Genomic DNA, 24972 nt, shown 5'->3' with positions numbered 1-24972 from the left:
AAAATAATTTCTTATTAGTAGAGCTTGGCGAAATAGCTCAGTTGTGAGAACATTAGACTGAAGATCTAAGGGTGTCTTGTTCAATCCTGGGGTTTAGCATGGTTGGGTGTTTGCTTTTGCTACTGAATAGCAATTTAGCAGCAAAAACTGTTGTTTTCAGTTTTTGATCTTGAAAAACATTTTATGTTATTTCAGTTTGCAAAATCTTTAGCTCCAAAAAAAGACATTCTTATCAGTATAACTTACCAAAATAGCTCAGTTGTGAGAGCAATAGACTGAAGACCTTAAAATCCCTAGTACGATCGTGGGTTTCCACATGTTTGGGTGTTTGCAGTTTGTTACTGAGTAGCAATTCAGCAAAAAGAAATTTAGCAGCAGAAACTTTCATTTTCAGGTTTCGCCCTCTAGGACACTTGATGTTCTTTCAGTTTGCCTTATCTTAAACACCAAAAAAGACTTTTCAAATGTCAGATGTATCTACAATAGCTCATTTGGGAGAGCATTAGACTGAAGATCTATAAGTCCCTGGTTCGATCCCGGGTTTCGGCATGTTTAGTAGCTGTATTTTTGTTACAGAATAGCAATTTACCAGCAGAATATTTCATTATCAGGTGTTGTTCATCAAGAACACTTAATGCTCTTTTTTTTCCCAGCCTAAAACCCCAAATACGGCTTGACATCTTTCACAATTAGCCGAAATAGCTCAGTTGGGAGAGCGTTAGACTGAAGATCTAAAGGTCTCTGGTTCGATCCCGGGTTTCGGCATATTTAGTTGCTGTTTTTTTTGTTACAGAATAGCAATTTAGCAGCAGAAACTGCCGTGTTCAGGTTCTGGTCTTCAAGAACATTTCATGTTATTACAGTTTGCATTATTATTAGCCCCAATAAAATAATTTCTTATTAGTAGAGCTTGGCGAAATAGCTCAGTTGTGAGAACATTAGACTGAAGATCTAAGGGTGTCTTGTTCAATCCTGGGGTTTAGCATGGTTGGGTGTTTGCTTTTGCTACTGAATAGCAATTTAGCAGCAAAAACTGTTGTGTTCAGGTTTTGATCTTGAAAAGCATTTTATGTTATTTCAGTTTGCAAAATCTTTAGCTCCTAAAAAAAGACATTCTTATCAGTATAGCTTGCCAAAATAGCTGAGTTGTGAGAGCAATAGACTGAAGACCTTAAAACCCCTAGTACGATCGTGGGTTTCCACATGTTTGGGTGTTTGCAGTTTGTTACTGAGTAGCAATTCAGCAAAAAGAAATTTAGCAGCAGAAACTTTCATTTTCAGGTTTCGCCCTCTAGGACACTTGATGTTCTTTCAGTTTGCCTTATCTTAAACACCAAAAAAGACTTTCTAAACGTCAGACTTACACGCAATAGCTCTTTTGTGAGAGCATTAAACTGAAGATCTAAAGGTCCTGGGTTCGATCCCAGGATTCGGCATGTTTAGTTGCTGTATTTTTGTTACAGAATAGCAATTTACCAGCAGAATCTTTCATTATCAGGTGTTGTTCATCAAGAACACTTAATGCTCTTTTTTTCCCCAGCCTAAAACCCCAAATACGGCTTGACATCTTTCACAATTAGCCGAAATAGCTCAGTTGGGAGAGCGTTAGACTGAAGATCTAAAGTTCCCTGGGTCGATCCCGGGTTTCGGCATATTTAGTTGCTGTTTTTTTTGTTACAGAATAGCAATTTAGCAGCAGAAACTGCCGTGTTCAGGTTCTGGTCTTCAAGATCATTTCATGTTATTACAGTTTGCATTATTATTAGCCCCAATAAAAGAATTTCTTATTAGTAGAGCTTGGCGAAATAGCTCAGTTGTGAGAACATTAGACTGAAGATCTAAGGGTGTCTTGTTCAATCCTGGGGTTTAGCATGGTTGGGTGTTTGCTTTTGCTACTGAATAGCAATTTAGCAGCAAAAACTGTTGTTTTCAGTTTTTGATCTTGAAAAACATTTTATGTTATTTCAGTTTGCAAAATCTTTAGCTCCAAAAATAGACATTCTTATCAGTATAGCTTGCCAAAATAGCTCAGTTGTGAGAGCAATAGACTGAAGACCTTAAAATCCCTAGTACGATCGTGGGTTTCCACATGTTTGGGTGTTTGCATTTTGTTACTGAGTAGCAATTCAGCAAAAAGAAATTTAGCAGCAGAAACGTTTATTTTCAGGTTTCGCCCTCTAGGACACTTGATGTTCTTTCAGTTTGCCTTATCTTAAACACCAAAAAAGACTTTCTAAATGTCAGACGTAGCTGCAATAGCTCATTTGGGAGAGCATTAGACTGAAGATCTATAAGTCCCTGGTTCGATCCCGGGTTTCGGCATGTTTAGTAGCTGTATTTTTGTTACAGAATAGCAATTTACCAGCAGAATCTTTCATTATAAGGTGTTGCTCTTCAAGAACACTTGATGCTCTTTTTTTCCCAACCTAAAACCCCAAATACGACTTTACATCTGTCACAATTAGCCGAAATAGCTCAGTTGGGAGAGCGTTAGACTGAAGATCTAAAGGTCCCTGGTTCGATCCCGAGTTTCGGCATATTTAGTTGCTGTTTTTTTTGTTACAGAATAGCAATTTAGCAGCAGAAACTGCCGTGTTCAGGTTCTGGTCTTCAAGAACATTTCATGTTATTACAGTTTGCATTATTATTAGCCCCAATAAAATAATTTCTTATTAGTAGAGCTTGGCGAAATAGCTCAGTTGTGACAACATTAGACTGAAGATCTAAGGGTGTCTTGTTCAATCCTGGGGTTTAGCATGGTTGGGTGTTTGCTTTTGCTACTGAATAGCAATTTAGCAGCAAAAACTGTTGTGTTCAGGTTTTGATCTTGAAAAGCATTTTATGTTATTTCAGTTTGCAAAATCTTTAGCTCCTAAAAAAAGACATTCTTATCAGTATAGCTTGCCAAAATAGCTCAGTTGTGAGAGCAATAGACTGAAGACCTTAAAATCCCTAGTACGATCGTGGGTTTCCACATGTTTGGGTGTTTGCATTTTGTTACTGAGTAGCAATTCAGCAAAAAGAAATTTAGCAGCAGAAACGTTTATTTTCAGGTTTCGCCCTCTAGGACACTTGATGTTCTTTCAGTTTGCCTTATCTTAAACACCAAAAAAGACTTTCTAAACGTCAGACTTACACGCAATAGCTCTTTTGTGAGAGCATTAAACTGAAGATCTAAAGGTCCTGGGTTCGATCCCAGGATTCGGCATGTTTAGTTGCTGTATTTTTGATACAGAATAGCAATTTACCAGCAGAATCTTTCATTATCAGGTGTTGTTCATCAAAAACACTTAATGCTCTTTTTTTCCCCAGCCTAAAACCCCAAATACGGCTTGACATCTTTCACAATTAGCCGAAATAGCTCAGTTGGGAGAGCGTTAGACTGAAGATCTAAAGATCCCGGGTTTCGGCATATTTAGTTGCTGTTTTTTTGTTACAGAATAGCAATTTAGCAGCAGAAACTGCCGTGTTCAGGTTCTGGTCTTCAAGATCATTTCATGTTATTACAGTTTGCATTATTATTAGCCCCAATAAAAGAATTTCTTATTAGTAGAGCTTGGCGAAATAGCTCAGTTGTGAGAACATTAGACTGAAGATCTAAGGGTGTCTTGTTCAATCCTGGAGTTTAGCATGGTTGGGTGTTTGCTTTTGCTACTGAATAGCAATTTAGCAGCAAAAACTGTTGTTTTCAGTTTTTGATCTTGAAAAACATTTTATGTTATTTCAGTTTGCAAAATCTTTAGCTCCAAAAAAAGACATTCTTATCAGTATAGCTTGCCAAAATAGCTCAGTTGTGAGAGCAATAGACTGAAGACCTTAAAATCCCTAGTACGATCGTGGGTTTCCACATGTTTGGGTGTTTGCATTTTGTTACTGAGTAGCAATTCAGCAAAAAGAAATTTAGCAGCAGAAACGTTTATTTTCAGGTTTCGCCCTCTAGGACACTTGATGCTCTTTCAGTTTGCCTTATCTTAAACACCAAAAAAGACTTTCCAAATGTCAGACGTAGCTGCAATAGCTCATTTGGTAGAGCATTAGACTGAAGATCTTTAAGTCCCTGGTTCGATCCCGGGTTTCGGCATGTTTAGTAGCTGTATTTTTGTTACAGAATAGCAATTTACCAGCAGAATCTTTCATTATAAGGTGTTGCTCTTCAAGAACACTTGATGCTCTTTTTTTCCCAACCTAAAACCCCAAATACGACTTCACATCTGTCGCAATTAGCCGAAATAGCTCAGTTGGGAGAGCGTTAGACTGAAGATCTAAAGGTCCCTGGTTCGATCCCGGGTTTTGGCATATTTAGTTGCTGTTTTTTTTTGTTACAGAATAGCAATTTAGCAGCAGAAACTGCCGTGTTCAGGTTCTGGTCTTCAAGAACATTTCATGTTATTACAGTTTGCATTATTATTAGCCCCAATAAAAGAATTTCTTATTAGTAGAGCTTGGCGAAATAGCTCAGTTGTGACAACATTAGACTGAAGATCTAAGGGTGTCTTGTTCAATCCTGGGGTTTAGCATGGTTGGGTGTTTGCTTTTGCTACTGAATAGCAATTTAGCAGCAAAAACTGTTGTGTTCAGGTTTTGATCTTGAAAAGCATTTTATGTTATTTCAGTTTGCAAAATCTTTAGCTCCTAAAAAAAGACATTCTTATCAGTATAGCTTGCCAAAATAGCTCAGTTGTGAGAGCAATAGACTGAAGACCTTAGAATCCCTAGTACGATCGTGGGTTTCCACATGTTTGGGTGTTTGCAGTTTGTTACTGAGTAGCAATTCAGCAAAAAGAAATTTAGCAGCAGAAACTTTCATTTTCAGGTTTCGCCCTCTAGGACACTTGATGTTCTTTCAGTTTGCCTTATCTTAAACACCAAAAAAGACTTTCTAAACATCAGACTTACACGCAATAGCTCTTTTGTGAGAGCATTAAACTGAAGATCTAAAGGTCCTGGGTTCGATCCCAGGATTCGGCATGTTTAGTTGCTGTATTTTTGTTACAGAATAGCAATTTACCAGCAGAATCTTTCATTATCAGGTGTTGTTCATCAAAAACACTTAATGCTCTTTTTTTCCACAGCCTAAAACCCCAAATACGGCTTGACATCTTTCACAATTAGCTGAAATAGCTCAGTTGGGAGAGCGTTAGACTGAAGATCTAAAGGTCCCTGGTTCGATCCCGGGTTTTGGCTTATTTGGTTGCTGTTTTTATGTTACAGAATAGCAATTTAGCAGCAGAAACTGCCGTGTTCAGGTTCTGGTCTTCAAGATCATTTCATGTTATTACAGTTTGCATTATTATTAGCCCCAATAAAAGAATTTCTTATTAGTAGAGCTTGGCGAAATAGCTCAGTTGTGAGAACATTAGACTGAAGATCTAAGGGTGTCTTGTTCAATCCTGGGGTTTAGCATGGTTGGGTGTTTGCTTTTGCTACTGAATAGCAATTTAGCAGCAAAAACTGTTGTTTTCAGTTTTTGATCTTGAAAAACATTTTATGTTATTTCAGTTTGCAAAATCTTTAGCTCCAAAAAAAAGACATTCTTATCAGTATAGCTTGCCAAAATAGCTCAGTTGTGAGAGCAATAGACTGAAGACCTTAAAATCCCTAGTACGATCGTGGGTTTCCACATGTTTGGGTGTTTGCATTTTGTTACTGAGTAGCAATTCAGCAAAAAGAAATTTAGCAGCAGAAACGTTTATTTTCAGGTTTCGCCCTCTAGGACACTTGATGTTCTTTCAGTTTGCCTTATCTTAAACACCAAAAAAGACTTTCCCAATGTCAGACGGAGCTGCAATAGCTCATTTGGGAGAGCATTAGACTGAAGATCTATAAGTACCTGGTTCGATCCCGGATTTCGGCATGTTTAGTAGCTGTATTTTTGTTACAGAATAGCAATTTACCAGCAGAATCTTTCATTATAAGGTGTTGCTCTTCAAGAACACTTGATGCTCTTTTTTTCCCAACCTAAAACCCCAAATACGACTTCACATCTGTCACAATTAGCTCAAATAGCTCAGTTGGGAGAGCGTTAGACTGAAGATCTAAAGGTCCCTGGTTCGATCCCGGTTTTTGGCATATTTAGTTGCTGTTTTTTTTGTTACAGAATAGCAATTTAGCAGCAGAAACTGCCGTGTTCAGGTTCTGGTCTTCAAGAACATTTCATGTTATTACAGTTTGCATTATTATTAGCCCCAATAAAATAATTTCTTATTAGTAGAGCTTGGCGAAATAGCTCAGTTGTGACAACATTAGACTGAAGATCTAAGGGTGTCTTGTTCAATCCTGGGGTTTAGCATAGTTGGGTGTTTGCTTTTGCTACTGAATAGCAATTTAGCAGCAAAAACTGTTGTGTTCAGGTTTTGATCTTGAAAAGCATTTTATGTTATTTCAGTTTGCAAAATCTTTAGCTCCTAAAAAAAGACATTCTTATCAGTATAGCTTGCCAAAATAGCTCAGTTGTGAGAGCAATAGACTGAAGACCTTAAAATCCCTAGTACGATCGTGGGTTTCCACATGTTTGGGTGTTTGCATTTTGTTACTGAGTAGCAATTCAGCAAAAAGAAATTTAGCAGCAGAAACGTTTATTTTCGGGTTTCGCCCTCTAGGACACTTGATGTTCTTTCAGTTTGCCTTATCTTAAACACCAAAAAAAACTTTCCAAATGTCAGATGTAGCTGCAATAGCTCATTTGGGAGAGCATTAGACTGAAGATCTATAAGTCCCTGGTTCAATCCCGGGTTTCGGCATGTTTAGTAGCTGTATTTTTGTTACAGAATAGCAATTTACCAGCAGAATCTTTCATTATCAGGTGTTGTTCATCAAGAACACTTAATGCTCTTTTTTTTCCCAGCCTAAAACCCCAAATACGGCTTGACATCTTTCACAATTAGCCGAAATAGCTCAGTTGGGAGAGCGTTAGACTGAAGATCTAAAGGTCCCTGGTTCGATCCCGGGTTTTGGCATATTTAGTTGCTGTTTTTTTGTTACAGAATAGCAATTTAGCAGCAGAAACTGCCGTGTTCAGGTTCTGGTCTTCAAGATTATTTCATGTTATTACAGTTTGCATTATTATTAGCCCCAATAAAAGAATTTCTTATTAGTAGAGCTTGGCGAAATAGCTCAGTTGTGAGAACATTAGACTGAAGATCTAAGGGTGTCTTGTTCAATCCTGGGGTTTAGCATGGTTGGGTGTTTGCTTTTGCTACTGAATAGCAATTTAGCAGCAAAAACTGTTGTTTTCAGTTTTTGATCTTGAAAAACATTTTATGTTATTTCAGTTTGCAAAATCTTTAGCTCCAAAAAAAGACATTCTTATCAGTATAGCTTGCCAAAATAGCTCAGTTGTGAGAGCAATAGACTGAAGACCTTAAAATCCCTAGTACGATCGTGGGTTTCCACATGTTTGGGTGTTTGCATTTTGTTACTGAGTAGCAATTCAGCAAAAAGAAATTTAGCAGCAGAAACGTTTATTTTCAGGTTTCGCCCTCTAGGACACTTGATGTTCTTTCAGTTTGCCTTATCTTAAACACCAAAAAAGACTTTCCAAATGTCAGACGTAGCTGCAATAGCTCATTTGGGAGAGCATTAGACTGAAGATCTATAAATCTCTGGTTCGATCCCGGGTTTCGGCATGTTTAGTAGCTGTATTTTTGTTACAGAATAGCAATTTACCAGCAGAATCTTTCATTATAAGGTGTTGCTCTTCAAAAACACTTGATGCTCTTTTTTTCCCAACCTAAAACCCCAAATACGACTTCACATCTGTCACAATTAGCTGAAATAGCTCAGTTGGGAGAGCGTTAGACTGAAGATCTAAAGGTCCCTGGTTCGATCCCGGGTTTCGGCATATTTAGTTGCTGTTTTTTTTGTTACAGAATAGCAATTTAGCAGCAGAAACTGCCGTGTTCAGGTTCTGGTCTTCAAGAACATTTCATGTTATTACAGTTTGCATTATTATTAGCCCCAATAAAATAATTTCTTATTAGTAGAGCTTGGCGAAATAGCTCAGTTGTGACAACATTAGACTGAAGATCTAAGGGTGTCTTGTTCAATCCTGGGGTTTAGCATGGTTGGGTGTTTGCTTTTGCTACTGAATAGCAATTTAGCAGCAAAAACTGTTGTGTTCAGGTTTTGATCTTGAAAAGCATTTTATGTTATTTCAGTTTGCAAAATCTTTAGCTCCTAAAAAAAGACATTCTTATCAGTATAGCTTTCCAAAATAGCTCAGTTGTGAGAGCAATAGACTGAAGACCTTAAAATCCCTAGTACGATCGTGGGTTTCCACATGTTTGGGTGTTTGCAGTTTGTTACTGAGTAGCAATTCAGCAAAAAGAAATTTAGCAGCAGAAACTTTCATTTTCAGGTTTCGCCCTCTAGGACACTTGATGTTCTTTCAGTTTGCCTTATCTTAAACACCAAAAAAGACTTTATAAACGTCAGACTTACACGCAATAGCTCTTTTGTGAGAGCATTAAACTGAAGATCTAAAGGTCCTGGGTTCGATCCCAGGATTCGGCATGTTTAGTTGCTGTATTTTTGTTACAGAATAGCAATTTACCAGCAGAATCTTTCATTATCAGGTGTTGTTCATCAAGAACACTTAATGCTCTTTTTTTCCCCAGCCTAAAACCCCAAAAACGTCTTGACATCTTTCACAATTAGCAGAAATAGCTCAGTTGGGAGAGCGTTAGACTGAAGATCTAAAGGTCCCTGGTTCGATCCTGGTTTTCGGCATATTTATTGCTGTTTTTTTGTTACAGAATAGCAATTTAGCAGCAGAAACTGCCGTGTTCAGGTTCTGGTCTTCAAGATCATTTCATGTTATTACAGTTTGCATTATTATTAGCCCCAATAAAATAATTTCTTATTAGTAGAGCTTGGCGAAATAGCTCAGTTGTGAGAACATTAGACTGAAGATCTAAGGGTGTCTTGTTCAATCCTGGGGTTTAGCATGGTTGGGTGTTTGCTTTTGCTACTGAATAGCAATTTAGCAGCAAAAACTGTTGTTTTCAGTTTTTGATCTTGAAAAACATTTTATGTTATTTCAGTTTGCAAAATCTTTAGCTCCAAAAAAAGACATTCTTATCAGTATAGCTTGCCAAAATAGCTCAGTTGTGAGAGCAATAGACTGAAGACCTTAAAATCCCTAGTACGATCGTGGGTTTCCACATGTTTGGGTGTTTGCATTTTGTTACTGAGTAGCAATTCAGCAAAAAGAAATTTAGCAGCAGAAACGTTTATTTTCAGGTTTCGCCCTCTAGGACACTTGATGTTCTTTCAGTTTGCCTTATCTTAAACACCAAAAAAGACTTTCCAAATGTCAGACGTAGCTGCAATAGCTCATTTGGGAGAGCAATAGACTGAAGATCTATAAGTCCCTGTTTCGATCCCGGGTTTCGGCATGTTTAGTTGCTGTATTTTTGTTACAGAATAGCAATTTACCAGCAGAATCTTTCATTATAAGGTGTTGCTCTTCAAGAACACTTGATGCTCTTTTTTTCCCAACCTAAAACCCCAAATACGACTTCATATCTGTCAAAATTAGCCAAAATAGCTCAGTTGGGAGAGCGTTAGACTGAAGATCTAAAGGTCCCTGGTTCGATCCCGGGTTTCGGCATATTTAGTTGCTGTTTTTTTTGTTACAGAATAGCAATTTAGCAGCAGAAACTGCCGTGTTCAGGTTCTGGTCTTCAAGAACATTTCATGTTATTACAGTTTGCATTATTATTAGCCCCAATAAAATAATTTCTTATTAGTAGAGCTTGGCGAAATAGCTCAGTTGTGACAACATTAGACTGAAGATCTAAGGGTGTCTTGTTCAATCCTGGGGTTTAGCATGGTTGGGTGTTTGCTTTTGCTACTGAATAGCAATTTAGCAGCAAAAACTGTTGTGTTCAGGTTTTGATCTTGAAAAGCATTTTATGTTATTTCAGTTTGCAAAATCTTTAGCTCCTAAAAAAAGACATTCTTATCAGTATAGCTTGCCAAAATAGCTCAGTTGTGAGAGCAATAGACTGAAGACCTTAAAATCCCTAGTACGATCGTGGGTTTCCACATGTTTGGGTGTTTGCAGTTTGTTACTGAGTAGCAATTCAGCAAAAAGAAATTTAGCAGCAGAAACTTTCATTTTCAGGTTTCGCCCTCTAGGACACTTGATGTTCTTTCAGTTTGCCTTATCTTAAACACCAAAAAAGACTTTCTAAACGTCAGACTTACACGCAATAGCTCTTTTGTGAGAGCATTAAACTGAAGATCTAAAGGTCCTGGGTTCGATCCCAGGATTCGGCATGTTTAGTTGCTGTATTTTTGTTACAGAATAGCAATTTACCAGCGGAATCTTTCATTATCAGGTGTTGTTCATCAAGAACACTTAATGCTCTTTTTTTTCCCAGCCTAAAACCCCAAAAACGGCTTGACATCTTTCACAATTAGCCGAAATAGCTCAGTTGGGAGAGCGTTAGACTGAAGATCTAAAGGTCCCTGGTTCGATCCCGGTTTTCGGCATATTTAGTTGCTGTTTTTTTGTTACAGAATAGCAATTTAGCAGCAGAAACTGCCGTGTTCAGGTTCTGGTCTTCAAGATCATTTCATGTTATTACAGTTTGCATTATTATTAGCCCCAATAAAAGAATTTCTTATTAGTAGAGCTTGGTGAAATAGCTCAGTTGTGAGAACATTAGACTGAATATCTAAGGGTGTCTTGTTCAATCCTGGGGTTTAGCATGGTTGGGTGTTTGCTTTTGCTACTGAATAGCAATTTAGCAGCAAAAACTGTTGTTTTCAGTTTTTGATCTTGAAAAACATTTTATGTTATTTCAGTTTGAAAAATCTTTAGCTCCAAAAAAAGACATTCTTATCAGTATAGCTTGCCAAAATAGCTCAGTTGTGAGAGCAATAGACTGAAGACCTTAAAATCCCTAGTACGATCGTGGGTTTCCACATGTTTGGGTGTTTGCATTTTGTTACTGAGTAGCAATTCAGCAAAAAGAAATTTAGCAGCAGAAACGTTTATTTTCAGGTTTCGCCCTCTAGGACACTTGATGTTCTTTCAGTTTGCCTTATCTTAAACACCAAAAAAGACTTTCCGAATGTCAGACGTAGCTGCAATAGCTCATTTGGGAGAGCATTAGACTGAAGATCTATAAGTCCCTGTTTCGATCCCGGGTTTCGGCATGTTTAGTAGCTGTATTTTTGTTACAGAATAGCAATTTACCAGCAGAATCTTTCATTATAAGGTGTTGCTCTTCAAGAACACTTGATGCTCTTTTTTCCCCAACCTAAAACCCCAAATACGACTTCACATCTGTCACAATTAGCCAAAATATCTCAGTTGGGAGAGCGTTAGACTGAAGATCTAAAGGTCCCTGGTTCGATCCCGGGTTTCGGCATATTTAGTTCCTGTTTTTTTTGTTACAGAATAGCAATTTAGCAGCAGAAACTGCCGTGTTCAGGTTCTGGTCTTCAAGAACATTTCTTGTTATTACAGTTTGCATTATTATTAGCCCCAATAAAATAATTTCTTATTAGTAGAGCTTGGCGAAATAGCTCAGTTGTGACAACATTAGACTGAAGATCTAAGGGTGTCTTGTTCAATCCTGGGGTTTAGCATGGTTGGGTGTTTGCTTTTGCTACTGAATAGCAATTTAGCAGCAAAAACTGTTGTGTTCAGGTTTTGATCTTGAAAAACATTTTATGTTATTTCAGTTTGCAAAATCTTTAGCTCCAAAAAAAGACATTCTTATCAGTATAGCTTGCCAAAATAGCTCAGTTGTGAGAGCAATAGACTGAAGACCTTAAAATCCCTAGTACGATCGTGGGTTTCCACATGTTTGGGTGTTTGCATTTTGTTACTGAGTAGCAATTCAGCAAAAAGAAATTTAGCAGCAGAAACGTTTATTTTCAGAATTCGCCCTCTAGGACACTTGATGTTCTTTCAGTTTGCCTTATCTTAAACACCAAAAAAGACTTTCCAAATGTCAGACGTAGCTGCAGTAGCTCATTTGGGAGAGCGTTAGACTGAAGATCTATAAGTCCCTGGTTCGATCCTGGGTTTCGGCATGTTTAGTAGCTGTATTTTTGTTACAGAATAGCAATTTACCAGCAGAATCTTTCATTATAAGGTGTTGCTCTTCAAAAACACTTGATGCTCTTTTTTTCCCAACCTAAAACCCCAAATACGACTTCACATCTGTCACAATTAGCCGAGATAGCTCAGTTGGGAGAGCGTTAGACTGAAGATCTAAAGGTCCCTGGTTCGATCCCGGGTTTCGGCATATTTAGTTGCTGGTTTTTTTGTTACAGAATAGCAATTTAGCAGCAGAAACTGCCGTGTTCAGGTTCTGGTCTTCAAGAACATTTCATGTTATTACAGTTTGCATTATTATTAGCCCCAATAAAAGAATTTCTTATTAGTAGAGCTTGGCGAAATAGCTCAGTTGTGACAACATTAGACTGAAGATCTAAGGGTGTCTTGTTCAATCCTCGGGTTTAGCATGGTTGGGTGTTTGCTTTTGCTACTGAATAGCAATTTAGCAGCAAAAACTGTTGTGTTCAGGTTTTGATCTTGAAAAGCATTTTATGTTATTTCAGTTTGCAAAATCTTTAGCTCCTGAAAAAAGACATTCTTATCAGTATAGCTTTCCAAAATAGCTCAGTTGTGAGAGCAATAGACTGAAGACCTTAAAATCCCTAGTACGATCGTGGGTTTCCACATGTTTGGGTGTTTGCAGGTTGTTACTGAGTAGCAATTCAGCAAAAAGAAATTTAGCAGCAGAAACTTTCATTTTCAGGTTTCGCCCTCTAGGACACTTGATGTTCTTTCAGTTTGCCTTATCTTAAACACCAAAAAAGACTTTATAAACGTCAGACTTACACGCAACAGCTCTTTTGTGAGAGCATTAAACTGAAGATCTAAAGGTCCTGGGTTCGATCCCAGGATTCGGCATGTTTAGTTGCTGTATTTTTGTTACAGAATAGCAATTTACCAGCAGAATCTTTCATTATCAGGTGTTGTTCATCAAGAACACTTAATGCTCTTTTTTTTCCCAGCCTAAAACCCCAAATATGACTTCACATCTGTCACAATTAGCCAAAATATCTCAGTTGGGAGAGCGTTAGACTGAAGATCTAAAGGTCCCTGGTTCGATCCCGGGTTTCGGCATATTTAGTTGCTGTTTTTTTTGTTACAGAATAGCAATTTAGCAGCAGAAACTGCCGTGTTCAGGTTCTGGTCTTCAAGAACATTTCTTGTTATTACAGTTTGCATTATTATTAGCCCCAATAAAATAATTTCTTATTAGTAGAGCTTGGCGAAATAGCTCAGTTGTGACAACATTAGACTGAAGATCTAAGGGTGTCTTGTTCAATCCTGGGGTTTAGCATGGTTGGGTGTTTGCTTTTGCTACTGAATAGCAATTTAGCAGCAAAAACTGTTGTGTTCAGGTTTTGATCTTGAAAAACATTTTATGTTATTTCAGTTTGCAAAATCTTTAGCTCCAAAAAAAGACATTCTTATCAGTATAGCTTGCCAAAATAGCTCAGTTGTGAGAGCAATAGACTGAAGACCTTAAAATCCCTAGTACGATCGTGGGTTTCCACATGTTTGGGTGTTTGCATTTTGTTACTGAGTAGCAATTCAGCAAAAAGAAATTTAGCAGCAGAAACGTTTATTTTCAGGTTTCGCCCTCTAGGACACTTGATGTTCTTTCAGTTTGCCTTATCTTAAACACCAAAAAAGACTTTCCAAATGTCAGACGTAGCTGCAATAGCTCATTTGGGAGAGCATTAGACTGAAGATCTATAAGGCAATGGTTCGATCCTGGGTTTCGGCATGTTTAGTAGCTGTATTTTTGTTACAGAATAGCAATTTACCAGCAGAATCTTTCATTATAAGGTGTTGCTCTTCAAAAACACTTGATGCTCTTTTTTTCCCAACCTAAAACCCCAAATACGACTTCACATCTGTCACAATTAGCCGAAATAGCTCAGTTGGGAGAGCGTTAGACTGAAGATCTAAAGGTCCCTGGTTCGATCCTGGGTTTCGGCATATTTAGTTGCTGTTTTTTTTGTTACAGAATAGCAATTTAGCAGCAGAAACTGCCGTGTTCAGGTTCTGGTCTTCAAGAACATTTCATGTTATTACAGTTTGCATTATTATTAGCCCCAATAAAATAATTTCTTATTAGTAGAGCTTGGCGAAATAGCTCAGTTGTGACAACATTAGACTGAAGATCTAAGGGTGTCTTGTTCAATCCTGGGGTTTAGCATGGTTGGGTGTTTGCTTTTGCTACTGAATAGCAATTTAGCAGCAAAAACTGTTGTGTTCAGGTTTTGATCTTGAAAAGCATTTTATGTTATTTCAGTTTGCAAAATCTTTAGCTCCTAAAAAAAGACATTCTTATCAGTATAGCTTTCCAAAATAGCTCAGTTGTGAGAGCAATAGACTGAAGACCTTAAAATCCCTAGTACGATCGTGGGTTTCCACATGTTTGGGTGTTTGCAGTTTGTTACTGAGTAGCAATTCAGCAAAAAGAAATTTAGCAGCAGAAACTTTCATTTTCAGGTTTCGCCCTCTAGGACACTTGATGTTCTTTCAGTTTGCCTTATCTTAAACACCAAAAAAGACTTTCTAAACGTCAGACTTACACGCAATAGCTCTTTTGTGAGAGCATTAAACTGAAGATCTAAAGGTCCTGGGTTCGATCCCAGGATTTGGCATGTTTAGTTGCTGTATTTTTGTTACAGAATAGCAATTTACCAGCAGAATCTTTCATTATCAGGTGTTGTTCATCAAGAACACTTAATGCTCTTTTTTTTCCCAGCCTAAAACCCCAAATACGACTTCACATCTTTCACAATTAGCCGAAATAGCTCAGTTGGGAGAGCGTTAGACTGAAGATCTAAAGGTCCCTGGTTCGATCCCGGTTTTCGGCATATTTAGTTGCTGTTTTTTTGTTACAGAATAGCAATTTAGCAGCAGAAACTGCCGTGTTCAGGTTCTGGTCTTCAAGAACATTTCATGTTATTACAGTTTGCATTATTATTAGCCCCAATAAAATAATTTCTTATTAGTAGAGCTTGGCGAAATAGCTCAGTTGTGACAACATTAGACTGAAGATCTAAGGGTGTCTTGTTCAATCCTGGGGTTTAGCATGGTTGGGTGTTTGCTTTTGCTACTGAATAGCAATTTAGCAGCAAAAACTGTTGTGTTCAGGTTTTGATCTTGAAAAGCATTTTATGTTATTTCAGTTTGCAAAATCTTTAGCTCCTAAAAAAAGACATTCTTATCAGTATAGCTTTCCAAAATAGCTCAGTTGTGAGAGCAATAGACTGAAGACCTTAAAATCCCTAGTACGATCGTGGGTTTCCACATGTTTGGGTGTTTGCATTTTGTTACTGAGTAGCAATTCAGCAAAAAGAAATTTAGCAGCAGAAACGTTTATTTTCAGGTTTCGCCCTCTAGGACACTTGATGTTCTTTCAGTTTGCCTTATCTTAAACACCAAAAAAGACTTTCCAAATGTCAGACGTAGCTGCAATAGCTCATTTGGGAGAGCATTAGACTGAAGATCTATAAGTCCCTGGTTCGATCCCGGGTTTCGGCATGTTTAGTAGCTGTATTTTTGTTACAGAATAGCAATTTACCAGCAGAATCTTTCATTATAAGGTATTGCTCTTCAAAAACACTTGATGCTCTTTTTTTCCCAACCTAAAACCCCAAATACGACTTCACATCTGTCACAATTAGCCGAAATAGCTCAGTTGGGAGAGCGTTAGACTGAAGATCTAAAGGTCCCTGGTTCGATCCCGGGTTTCGGCATATTTAGTTGCTGTTTTTATTGTTACAGAATAGCAATTTAGCAGCAGAAACTGCCGTGTTCAGGTTCTGGTCTTCAAGAACATTTCATGTTATTACAGTTTGCATTATTATTAGCCCCAATAAAATAATTTCTTATTAGTAGAGCTTGGCGAAATAGCTCAGTTGTGACAACATTAGACTGAAGATCTAAGGGTGTCTTGTTCAATCCTGGGGTTTAGCATGGTTGGGTGTTTGCTTTTGCTACTGAATAGCAATTTAGCAGCAAAAACTGTTGTGTTCAGGTTTTGATCTTGAAAAACATTTTATGTTATTTCAGTTTGCACAATTAGCCGAAATAGCTCAGTTGGGAGAGCGTTAGACTGAAGATCTAAAGGTCCCTGGTTCGATCCCTGGTTTCGGCATATTTAGTTGCTGGTTTTTTTGTTACAGAATAGCAATTTAGCAGCAGAAACTGCCGTGTTCAGGTTCTGGTCTTCAAGAACATTTCATGTTATTACAGTTTGCATTATTATTAGCCCCAATAAAATAATTTCTTATTAGTAGAGCTTGGCGAAATAGCTCAGTTGTGACAACATTAGACTGAAGATCTAAGGGTGTCTTGTTCAATCCTGGGGTTTAGCATGGTTGGGTGTTTGCTTTTGCTACTGAATAGCAATTTAGCAGCAAAAACTGTTGTGTTCAGGTTTTGATCTTGAAAAGCATTTTATGTTATTTCAGTTTGCAAAATCTTTAGCTCCTAAAAAAAGACATTCTTATCAGTATAGCTTTCCAAAATAGCTCAGTTGTGAGAGCAATAGACTGAAGACCTTAAAATCCCTAGTACGATCGTGGGTTTCCACAAGTTTGGGTGTTTGCATTTTGTTACTGAGTAGCAATTCAGCAAAAAGAAATTTAGCAGCAGAAACGTTTATTTTCAGGTTTCGCCCTCTAGGACACTTGATGTTCTTTCAGTTTGCCTTATCTTAAACACCAAAAAAGACTTTCCAAATGTCAGACGTAGCTGCAATAGCTTATTTGGGAGAGCATTAGACTGAAGATCTATAAGTCCCTGGTTCGATCCCGGGTTTCGGCATGTTTAGTAGCTGTATTTTTGTTACAGAATAGCAATTTACCAGCAGAATCTTTCATTATAAGGTATTGCTCTTCAAAAACACTTGATGCTCTTTTTTTCCCAACCTAAAACCCCAAATACGACTTCACATCTGTCACAATTAGCCGAAATAGCTCAGTTGGGAGAGCGTTAGACTGAAGATCTAAAGGTCCCTGGTTCGATCCCGGGTTTCGGCATATTTAGTTGCTGGTTTTTTTGTTACAGAATAGCAATTTAGCAGCAGAAACTGCCGTGTTCAGGTTCTGGTCTTCAAGAACATTTCATGTTATTACAGTTTGCATTATTATTAGCCCCAATAAAATAATTTCTTATTAGTAGAGCTTGGCGAAATAGCTCAGTTGTGACAACATTAGACTGAAGATCTAAGGGTGTCTTGTTCAATCCTGGGGTTTAGCATGGTTGGGTGTTTGCTTTTGCTACTGAATAGCAATTTAGCAGCAAAAACTGTTGTGTTCAGGTTTTGATCTTGAAAAGCATTTTATGTTATTTCAGTTTGCAAAATCTTTAGCTCCTAAAAAAAGACATTCTTATCAGTATAGCTTTCCAAAATAGCTCAGTTGTGAGAGCAATAGACTGAAGACCTTAAAATCCCTAGTACGATCGTGGGTTTCCACATGTTTGGGTGTTTGCATTTTGTTACTGAGTAGCAATTCAGCAAAAAGAAATTTAGCAGCAGAAACGTTTATTTTCAGGTTTCGCCCTCTAGGACACTTGATGTTCTTTCAGTTTGCCTTATCTTAAACACCAAAAAAGACTTTCCAAATGTCAGACGTAGCTGCAATAGCTCATTTGGGAGAGCATTAGACTGAAGATCTATAAGTCCCTGGTTCGATCCCGGGTTTCGGCATGTTTAGTAGCTGTATTTTTGTTACAGAATAGCAATTTACCAGCAGAATCTTTCATTATAAGGTATTGCTCTTCAAAAACACTTGATGCTCTTTTTTTCCCAACCTAAAACCCCAAATACGACTTCACATCTGTCACAATTAGCCGAAATAGCTCAGTTGGGAGAGCGTTAGACTGAAGATCTAAAGGTCCCTGGTTCGATCCCGGGTTTCGGCATATTTAGTTGCTGTTTTTATTGTTACAGAATAGCAATTTAGCAGCAGAAACTGCCGTGTTCAGGTTCTGGTCTTCAAGAACATTTCATGTTATTACAGTTTGCATTATTATTAGCCCCAATAAAATAATTTCTTATTAGTAGAGCTTGGCGAAATAGCTCAGTTGTGACAACATTAGACTGAAGATCTAAGGGTGTCTTGTTCAATCCTGGGGTTTAGCATGGTTGGGTGTTTGCTTTTGCTACTGAATAGCAATTTAGCAGCAAAAACTGTTGTGTTCAGGTTTTGATCTTGAAAAACATTTTATGTTATTTCAGTTTGCACAATTAGCCGAAATAGCTCAGTTGGGAGAGCGTTAGACTGAAGATCTAAAGGTCCCTGGTTCGATCCCTGGTTTCGGCATATTTAGTTGCTGGTTTTTTTGTTACAGAATAGCAATTTAGCAGCAGAAACTGCCGTGTTCAGGTTCTGGTCTTCAAGAACATTTCATGTTATTACAGTTTGCATTATTATTAGCCCCAATAAAATAATTTCTTATTAGTAGAGCTTGGCGAAATAGCTCAGTTGTGACAACATTAGACTGAAGATCTAAGGGTGTCTTGTTCAATCCTGGGGTTTAGCATGGTTGGGTGTTTGCTTTTGCTACTGAATAGCAATTTAGCAGCAAAAACTGTTGTGTTCAGGTTTTGATCTTGAAAAGCATTTTATGTTATTTCAGTTTGCAAAATCTTTAGCTCCTAAAAAAAGACATTCTTATCAGTATAGCTTTCCAAAATAGCTCAGTTGTGAGAGCAATAGACTGAAGACCTTAAAATCCCTAGTACGATCGTGGGTTTCCACAAGTTTGGGTGTTTGCATTTTGTTACTGAGTAGCAATTCAGCAAAAAGAAATTTAGCAGCAGAAACGTTTATTTTCAGGTTTCGCCCTCTAGGACACTTGATGTTCTTTCAGTTTGCCTTATCTTAAACACCAAAAAAGACTTTCCAAATGTCAGACGTAGCTGCAATAGCTTATTTGGGAGAGCATTAGACTGAAGATCTATAAGTCCCTGGTTCGATCCCGGGTTTCGGCATGTTTAGTAGCTGTATTTTTGTTACAGAATAGCAATTTACCAGCAGAATCTTTCATTATAAGGTATTGCTCTTCAAAAACACTTGATGCTCTTTTTTTCCCAACCTAAAACCCCAAATACGACTTCACATCTGTCACAATTAGCCGAAATAGCTCAGTTGGGAGAGCGTTAGACTGAAGATCTAAAGGTCCCTGGTTCGATCCCGGGTTTCGGCATATTTAGTTGCTGGTTTTTTTGTTACAGAATAGCAATTTAGCAGCAGAAACTGCCGTGTTCAGGTTCTGGTCTTCAAGAACATTTCATGTTATTACAGTTTGCATTATTATTAGCCCCAATAAAATAATTTCTTATTAGTAGAGCTTGGCGAAATAGCTCAGTTGTGACAACATTAGACTGAAGATCTAAGGGTGTCTTGTTCAATCCTGGGGTTTAGCATGGTTGGGTGTTTGCTTTTGCTACTGAATAGCAATTTAGCAGCAAAAACTGTTGTGTTCAGGTTTTGATCTTGAAAAACATTTTATGTTATTTCAATTTGCACAATTAGCCGAAATAGCTCAGTTGGGAGAGCGTTAGACTGAAGATCTAAAGGTCCCTGGTTCGATCCCGGGTTTCGGCATATTTAGTTGCTGGTTTTTTGTTACAGAATAGCAATTTAGCAGCAGAAACTGCCGTGTTCAGGTTCTGGTCTTCAAGAACATTTCATGTTATTACAGTTTGCATTATTATTAGCCCCAATAAAATAATTTCTTATTAGTAGAGCTTGGCGAAATAGCTCAGTTGTGACAACATTAGACTGAAGATCTAAGGGTGTCTTGTTCAATCCTGGGGTTTAGCATGGTTGGGTGTTTGCTTTTGCTACTGAATAGCAATTTAGCAGCAAAAACTGTTGTGTTCAGGTTTTGATCTTGAAAAGCATTTTATGTTATTTCAGTTTGCAAAATCTTTAGCTCCTAAAAAAAGACATTCTAATCAGTATAGCTTTCCAAAATAGCTCAGTTGTGAGAGCAATAGACTGAAGACCTTAAAATCCCTAGTACGATCGTGGGTTTCCACATGTTTGGGTGTTTGCAGTTTGTTACTGAGTAGCAATTCAGCAAAAAGAAATTTAGCAGCAGAAACTTTCATTTTCAGGTTTCGCCCTCTAGGACACTTGATGTTCTTTCAGTTTGCCTTATCTTAAACACCAAAAAAGACTTTATAAACGTCAGACTTACACGCAATATCTCTTTTGTGAGAGCATTAAACTGAAGATCTAAAGGTCCTGGGTTCGATCCCAGGATTCGGAATGTTTAGTTGCTGTATTTTTATTACAGAATAGCAATTTACCAGCAGAATCTTTCATTATCAGGTGTTGTTCATCAAGAACACTTAATGCTCTTTTTTTTCCCAGCCTAAAACCCCAAAAACGGCTTGACATCTTTCACAATTAGCCGAAATAGCTCAGTTTGGAGAGCGTTAGACTGAAGATCTAAAGGTCCCTGGTTCGATCCCGGTTTTCGGCATATTTAGTTGCTGTTTTTTTGTTACAGAATAGCAATTTAGCAGCAGAAACTGCCGTGTTCAGGTTCTGGTCTTCAAGATCATTTCATGTTATTACAGTTTGCATTATTATTAGCCCCAATAAAAGAATTTCTTATTAGTAGAGCTTGGCGAAATAGCTCAGTTGTGAGAACATTAGACTGAAGATCTAAGGGTGTCTTGTTCAATCCTGGGGTTTAGCATGGTTGGGTGTTTGCTTTTGCTACTGAATAGCAATAAAGCAGCAAAAACTGTTGTGTTCAGGTTTTGATCTTGAAAAACATTTTATGTTATTTCAGTTTGCAAAATCTTTAGCTCCAAAAAAAGACATTCTTATCAGTATAGCTTGCCAAAATAGCTCAGTTGTGAGAGCAATAGACTGAAGACCTTAAAATCCCTAGTACGATCGTGGGTTTCCACATGTTTGGGTGTTTACATTTTGTTACTGAGTAGCAATTCAGCAAAAAGAAATTTAGCAGCAGAAACGTTTATTTTCAGGTTTCGCCCTCTAGGACACTTGATGTTCTTTCAGTTTGCCTTATCTTAAACACCAAAAAAGACTTTCCAAATGTCAGACGTAGCTGCAATAGCTCATTTGGGAGAGCATTAGACTGAAGATCTATAAGTCCCTGGTTCGATCCCGGGTTTCGGCATGTTTAGTAGCTGTATTTTTGTTACAGAATAGCAATTTACCAGCAGAATCTTTCATTATAAGGTGTTGCTCTTCAAAAACACTTGATGCTCTTTTTTTCCCAACCTAAAACCCCAAATACGACTTCACATCTGTCACAATTAGCCGAAATAGCTCAGTTGGGAGAGCGTTAGACTGAAGATCTAAAGGTCCCTGGTTCGATCCCGGGTTTCGGCATATTTAGTTGCTGTTTTTTTTGTTACAGAATAGCAATTTAGCAGCAGAAACTGCCGTGTTCAGGTTCTGGTCTTCAAGAACATTTCATGTTATTACAGTTTGCATTATTATTAGCCCCAATAAAATAATTTCTTATTAGTAGAGCTTGGCGAAATAGCTCAGTTGTGACAACATTAGACTGAAGATCTAAGGGTGTCTTGTTCAATCCTGGGGTTTAGCATGGTTGGGTGTTTGCTTTTGCTACTGAATAGCAATTTAGCAGCAAAAACTGTTGTGTTCAGGTTTTGATCTTGAAAAACATTTTATGTTATTTCAGTTTGCACAATTAGCCGAAATAGCTCAGTTGGGAGAGCGTTAGACTGAAGATCTAAAGGTCCCTGGTTCGATCCCGGGTTTCGGCATATTTAGTTGCTGTTTTTTTTGTTACAGAATAGCAATTTAGCAGCAGAAACTGCCGTGTTCAGGTTCTGGTCTTCAAGAACATTTCATGTTATTACAGTTTGCATTATTATTAGCCCCAATAAAATAATTTCTTATTAGTAGAGCTTGGCGAAATAGCTCAGTTGTGACAACATTAGACTGAAGATCTAAGGGTGTCTTGTTCAATCCTGGGGTTTAGCATGGTTGGGTGTTTGCTTTTGCTACTGAATAGCAATTTAGCAGCAAAAACTGTTGTGTTCAGGTTTTGATCTTGAAAAGCATTTTATGTTATTTCAGTTGTCAAAATCTTTAGCTCCTAAAAAAAGACATTCTAATCAGTATAGCTTTCCAAAATAGCTCAGTTGTGAGAGCAATAGACTGAAGACCTTAAAATACCTAGTACGATCGTGGGTTTCCACATGTTTGGGTGTTTGCAGTTTGTTACTGAGTAGCAATTCAGCAAAAAGAAATTTAGCAGCAGAAACTTTCATTTTCAGGTTTCGCCCTCTAGGACACTTGATGTTCTTTCAGTTTGCCTTATCTTAAACACCAAAAAAGACTTTATAAAAGTCAGACTTACACGCAATATCTCTTTTGTGAGAGCATTAAACTGAAGATCTAAAGGTCCTGGGTTCGATCCCAGGATTCGGCATGTTTAGTTGCTGTATTTTTGTTACAGAATAGCAATTTACCAGCAGAATATTTCATTATCAGGTGTTGTTCATCAAGAACACTTAATGCTCTTTTTTTCCCCAGCCTAAAACCCCAAAAACGGCTTGACGTCTTTCACAATTAGCCAAAATAGCTCAGTTGGGAGAGCGTTAGACTGAAGATCTAAAGGTCCATGGTTCGATCCCGGTTTTCGGCATATTTAGTTGCTGTTTTTTTGTTACAGAATAGCAATTTAGCAGCAGAAACTGCCGTGTTCAGGTTCTGGTCTTCAAGATCATTTCATGTTATTACAGTTTGCATTATTATTAGCCCCAATAAAAGAATTTCTTATTAGTAGAGCTTGGCGAAATAGCTCAGTTGTGAGAACATTAGACTGAAGATCTAAGGGTGTCTTGTTCAATCCTGGGGTTTAGCATGGTTGGGTGTTTGCTTTTGCTACTGAATAGCAATTTAGCAGCAAAAACTGTTGTGTTCAGGTTTTGATCTTGAAAAACATTTTATGTTATTTCAGTTTGCAAAATCTTTAGCTCCAAAAAAAGACATTCTTATCAGTATAGCTTGCCAAAATAGCTCAGTTGTGAGAGCAATAGACTGAAGACCTTAAAATCCCTAGTACGGTCGTGGGTTTCCACATGTTTGGGTGTTTGCATTTTGTTACTGAGTAGCAATTCAGCAAAAAGAAATTTAGCAGCAGAAACGTTTATTTTCAGGTTTCGCCCTCTAGGACACTTGATGTTCTTTCAGTTTGCCTTATCTTAAACACCAAAAAAGACTTTCTAAATGTCAGACGTAGCTGCAATAGCTCATTTGGGAGAGCATTAGACTGAAGATCTATAAGTCCCTGGTTCAATCCCAGGTTTCGGCATGTTTAGTAGCTGTATTTTTGTTACAGAATAGCAATTTACCAGCAGAATCTTTCATTATAAGGTGTTGCTCTTCAAGAACACTTGATGCTCTTTTTTTCCCAACCTAAAACCCCAAATACGACTTCACATCTGTCACAATTAGCCAAAATATCTCTTTTGTGAGAGCGTTAGACTGAAGATCTAAAGGTCCCTGGTTCGATCCCGGGTTTCGGCATGTTTAGTTGCTGTTTTTTTGTTACAGAATAGCAATTTACCAGCAGAATCTTTCATTATCAGGTGTTGTTCATCAAGAACACTTAATGCACTTTTTTTCCCCAGCCTAAAACCCCAAATGCGGCTTCACAATTAGCCAAAATAGCTCAGTTGGGAGAGCGTTAGACTGAAGATCTAAAGGTCCCTGGTTTGATCCCGGGTTTCGGCATATATAGTTGCTGTTTTTTTGTTACAGAATAGCAATTTAGCAGCAGAAACTGCCGTGTTCAGGTGCTGGTCTTCAAGATCATTTCATGTTATTACAGTTTGCATTATTATTAGCCCCAATAAAAGAATTTCTTATTAGTAGAGCTTGGCGAAATAGCTCAGTTGTGACAACATTAGACTGAAGATCTAAGGGTGTCTTGTTCAATCCTGGGGTTTAGCATGGTTGGGTGTTTGCTTTTGCTACTGAATAGCAATTTAGCAGCAAAAACTGTTGTGTTCAGGTTTTGATCTTGAAAAGCATTTTATGTTATTTCAGTTTGCAAAATCTTTAGCTCCTAAAAAAAGACATTCTTATCAGTATAGCTTGCCAAAATAGCTGAGTTGTGAGAGCAATAGACTGAAGACCTTAAAATCCCTAGTACGATCGTGGGTTTCCACATGTTTGGGTGTTTGCAGTTTGTTACTGAGTAGCAATTCAGCAAAAAGAAATTTAGCAGCAGAAACTTTCATTTTCAGGTTTCGCCCTCTAGGACACTTGATGTTCTTTCAGTTTGCCTTATCTTAAACACCAAAAAAGACTTTCTAAACGTCAGACTTACACGCAATAGCTCTTTTGTGAGAGCATTAAACTGAAGATCTAAAGGTCCTGGGTTCGATCCCAGGATTCGGCATGTTTAGTTGCTGTATTTTTGTTACAGAATAGCAATTTACCAGCAGAATCTTTCATTATCAGGTGTTGTTCATCAAGAACACTTAATGCTCTTTTTTTTCCCAGCCTAAAACCCCAAAAACGGCTTGACATCTTTCACAATTAGCCGAAATAGCTCAGTTGGGAGAGCGTTAGACTGAAGATCTAAAGGTCCTGGGTTCGATCCCAGGATTCGGCATGTTTAGTTGCTGTATTTTTGTTACAGAATAGCAATTTACCAGCAGAAACTTTCATTAACAGGTGTTGTTCATCAAGAACACTTAATGCACTTTTTTTTCCCAGCCTAAAACCCCAAGTACGGCTTCGCAATTAGCCAAAATAGCTCAGTTGGGAGAGCGTTAGACTGAAGATCTAAAGGTTCCTGGTTCGATCCCGGGTTTCGGCATATTTAGTTGCTGTTTTTATGTTACAGAATAGCAATTTAGCAGCAGAAACTGCCGTGTT

The 24972-nt window shown here is 37.8% G+C and overlaps 30 non-coding genes across 30 annotated transcripts; all 30 read left to right on the top strand.

The window, feature by feature from the left end:
• Positions 1-692: 692 nt before the first annotated feature.
• On the top strand, positions 693-765 carry TRNAF-GAA (transfer RNA phenylalanine (anticodon GAA)). Its single transcript has one exon. It is a non-coding gene; the product is annotated as a tRNA-Phe (tRNA).
• Positions 766-1579: 814 nt separating this feature from the next.
• Positions 1580-1652, top strand: TRNAF-GAA (transfer RNA phenylalanine (anticodon GAA)). The gene has a single exon. It is a non-coding gene; the product is annotated as a tRNA-Phe (tRNA).
• An 812-nt stretch (positions 1653-2464) lies between these two features.
• On the top strand, positions 2465-2537 carry TRNAF-GAA (transfer RNA phenylalanine (anticodon GAA)). The gene has a single exon. It is a non-coding gene; the product is annotated as a tRNA-Phe (tRNA).
• A 1686-nt stretch (positions 2538-4223) lies between these two features.
• On the top strand, positions 4224-4296 carry TRNAF-GAA (transfer RNA phenylalanine (anticodon GAA)). The gene has a single exon. It is a non-coding gene; the product is annotated as a tRNA-Phe (tRNA).
• Positions 4297-5111: 815 nt separating this feature from the next.
• Positions 5112-5184, top strand: TRNAF-GAA (transfer RNA phenylalanine (anticodon GAA)). Its single transcript has one exon. It is a non-coding gene; the product is annotated as a tRNA-Phe (tRNA).
• An 812-nt stretch (positions 5185-5996) lies between these two features.
• TRNAF-GAA (transfer RNA phenylalanine (anticodon GAA)) lies at positions 5997-6069 on the top strand. The gene has a single exon. It is a non-coding gene; the product is annotated as a tRNA-Phe (tRNA).
• An 814-nt stretch (positions 6070-6883) lies between these two features.
• On the top strand, positions 6884-6956 carry TRNAF-GAA (transfer RNA phenylalanine (anticodon GAA)). The gene has a single exon. It is a non-coding gene; the product is annotated as a tRNA-Phe (tRNA).
• Positions 6957-7767: 811 nt separating this feature from the next.
• Positions 7768-7840, top strand: TRNAF-GAA (transfer RNA phenylalanine (anticodon GAA)). The gene has a single exon. It is a non-coding gene; the product is annotated as a tRNA-Phe (tRNA).
• Positions 7841-8654: 814 nt separating this feature from the next.
• TRNAF-GAA (transfer RNA phenylalanine (anticodon GAA)) lies at positions 8655-8727 on the top strand. The gene has a single exon. It is a non-coding gene; the product is annotated as a tRNA-Phe (tRNA).
• An 810-nt stretch (positions 8728-9537) lies between these two features.
• Positions 9538-9610, top strand: TRNAF-GAA (transfer RNA phenylalanine (anticodon GAA)). Its single transcript has one exon. It is a non-coding gene; the product is annotated as a tRNA-Phe (tRNA).
• Positions 9611-10424: 814 nt separating this feature from the next.
• Positions 10425-10497, top strand: TRNAF-GAA (transfer RNA phenylalanine (anticodon GAA)). Its single transcript has one exon. It is a non-coding gene; the product is annotated as a tRNA-Phe (tRNA).
• Positions 10498-11308: 811 nt separating this feature from the next.
• Positions 11309-11381, top strand: TRNAF-GAA (transfer RNA phenylalanine (anticodon GAA)). The gene has a single exon. It is a non-coding gene; the product is annotated as a tRNA-Phe (tRNA).
• Positions 11382-12193: 812 nt separating this feature from the next.
• Positions 12194-12266, top strand: TRNAF-GAA (transfer RNA phenylalanine (anticodon GAA)). The gene has a single exon. It is a non-coding gene; the product is annotated as a tRNA-Phe (tRNA).
• Positions 12267-13080: 814 nt separating this feature from the next.
• On the top strand, positions 13081-13153 carry TRNAF-GAA (transfer RNA phenylalanine (anticodon GAA)). Its single transcript has one exon. It is a non-coding gene; the product is annotated as a tRNA-Phe (tRNA).
• An 812-nt stretch (positions 13154-13965) lies between these two features.
• TRNAF-GAA (transfer RNA phenylalanine (anticodon GAA)) lies at positions 13966-14038 on the top strand. The gene has a single exon. It is a non-coding gene; the product is annotated as a tRNA-Phe (tRNA).
• Positions 14039-14852: 814 nt separating this feature from the next.
• On the top strand, positions 14853-14925 carry TRNAF-GAA (transfer RNA phenylalanine (anticodon GAA)). Its single transcript has one exon. It is a non-coding gene; the product is annotated as a tRNA-Phe (tRNA).
• An 812-nt stretch (positions 14926-15737) lies between these two features.
• On the top strand, positions 15738-15810 carry TRNAF-GAA (transfer RNA phenylalanine (anticodon GAA)). The gene has a single exon. It is a non-coding gene; the product is annotated as a tRNA-Phe (tRNA).
• Positions 15811-16138: 328 nt separating this feature from the next.
• TRNAF-GAA (transfer RNA phenylalanine (anticodon GAA)) lies at positions 16139-16211 on the top strand. Its single transcript has one exon. It is a non-coding gene; the product is annotated as a tRNA-Phe (tRNA).
• An 813-nt stretch (positions 16212-17024) lies between these two features.
• On the top strand, positions 17025-17097 carry TRNAF-GAA (transfer RNA phenylalanine (anticodon GAA)). The gene has a single exon. It is a non-coding gene; the product is annotated as a tRNA-Phe (tRNA).
• An 813-nt stretch (positions 17098-17910) lies between these two features.
• Positions 17911-17983, top strand: TRNAF-GAA (transfer RNA phenylalanine (anticodon GAA)). Its single transcript has one exon. It is a non-coding gene; the product is annotated as a tRNA-Phe (tRNA).
• Positions 17984-18311: 328 nt separating this feature from the next.
• On the top strand, positions 18312-18384 carry TRNAF-GAA (transfer RNA phenylalanine (anticodon GAA)). Its single transcript has one exon. It is a non-coding gene; the product is annotated as a tRNA-Phe (tRNA).
• An 813-nt stretch (positions 18385-19197) lies between these two features.
• On the top strand, positions 19198-19270 carry TRNAF-GAA (transfer RNA phenylalanine (anticodon GAA)). Its single transcript has one exon. It is a non-coding gene; the product is annotated as a tRNA-Phe (tRNA).
• Positions 19271-19598: 328 nt separating this feature from the next.
• On the top strand, positions 19599-19671 carry TRNAF-GAA (transfer RNA phenylalanine (anticodon GAA)). Its single transcript has one exon. It is a non-coding gene; the product is annotated as a tRNA-Phe (tRNA).
• Positions 19672-20484: 813 nt separating this feature from the next.
• TRNAF-GAA (transfer RNA phenylalanine (anticodon GAA)) lies at positions 20485-20557 on the top strand. Its single transcript has one exon. It is a non-coding gene; the product is annotated as a tRNA-Phe (tRNA).
• Positions 20558-21368: 811 nt separating this feature from the next.
• TRNAF-GAA (transfer RNA phenylalanine (anticodon GAA)) lies at positions 21369-21441 on the top strand. Its single transcript has one exon. It is a non-coding gene; the product is annotated as a tRNA-Phe (tRNA).
• Positions 21442-21769: 328 nt separating this feature from the next.
• TRNAF-GAA (transfer RNA phenylalanine (anticodon GAA)) lies at positions 21770-21842 on the top strand. The gene has a single exon. It is a non-coding gene; the product is annotated as a tRNA-Phe (tRNA).
• Positions 21843-22656: 814 nt separating this feature from the next.
• On the top strand, positions 22657-22729 carry TRNAF-GAA (transfer RNA phenylalanine (anticodon GAA)). Its single transcript has one exon. It is a non-coding gene; the product is annotated as a tRNA-Phe (tRNA).
• A 1018-nt stretch (positions 22730-23747) lies between these two features.
• TRNAF-GAA (transfer RNA phenylalanine (anticodon GAA)) lies at positions 23748-23820 on the top strand. The gene has a single exon. It is a non-coding gene; the product is annotated as a tRNA-Phe (tRNA).
• An 813-nt stretch (positions 23821-24633) lies between these two features.
• On the top strand, positions 24634-24706 carry TRNAF-GAA (transfer RNA phenylalanine (anticodon GAA)). Its single transcript has one exon. It is a non-coding gene; the product is annotated as a tRNA-Phe (tRNA).
• Positions 24707-24840: 134 nt separating this feature from the next.
• TRNAF-GAA (transfer RNA phenylalanine (anticodon GAA)) lies at positions 24841-24913 on the top strand. The gene has a single exon. It is a non-coding gene; the product is annotated as a tRNA-Phe (tRNA).
• The last annotated feature ends 59 nt before the right edge of the window (positions 24914-24972 follow it).

The sequence above is a fragment of the Pseudophryne corroboree genome, chromosome 4 (assembly GCF_028390025.1).
Source record: "Pseudophryne corroboree isolate aPseCor3 chromosome 4, aPseCor3.hap2, whole genome shotgun sequence".
NCBI lineage: Eukaryota > Metazoa > Chordata > Amphibia > Anura > Myobatrachidae > Pseudophryne > Pseudophryne corroboree.
The sequence above is the reverse complement of the archived record's forward strand: the minus strand, read 5'-3'. Positions and strand labels throughout refer to the sequence as shown.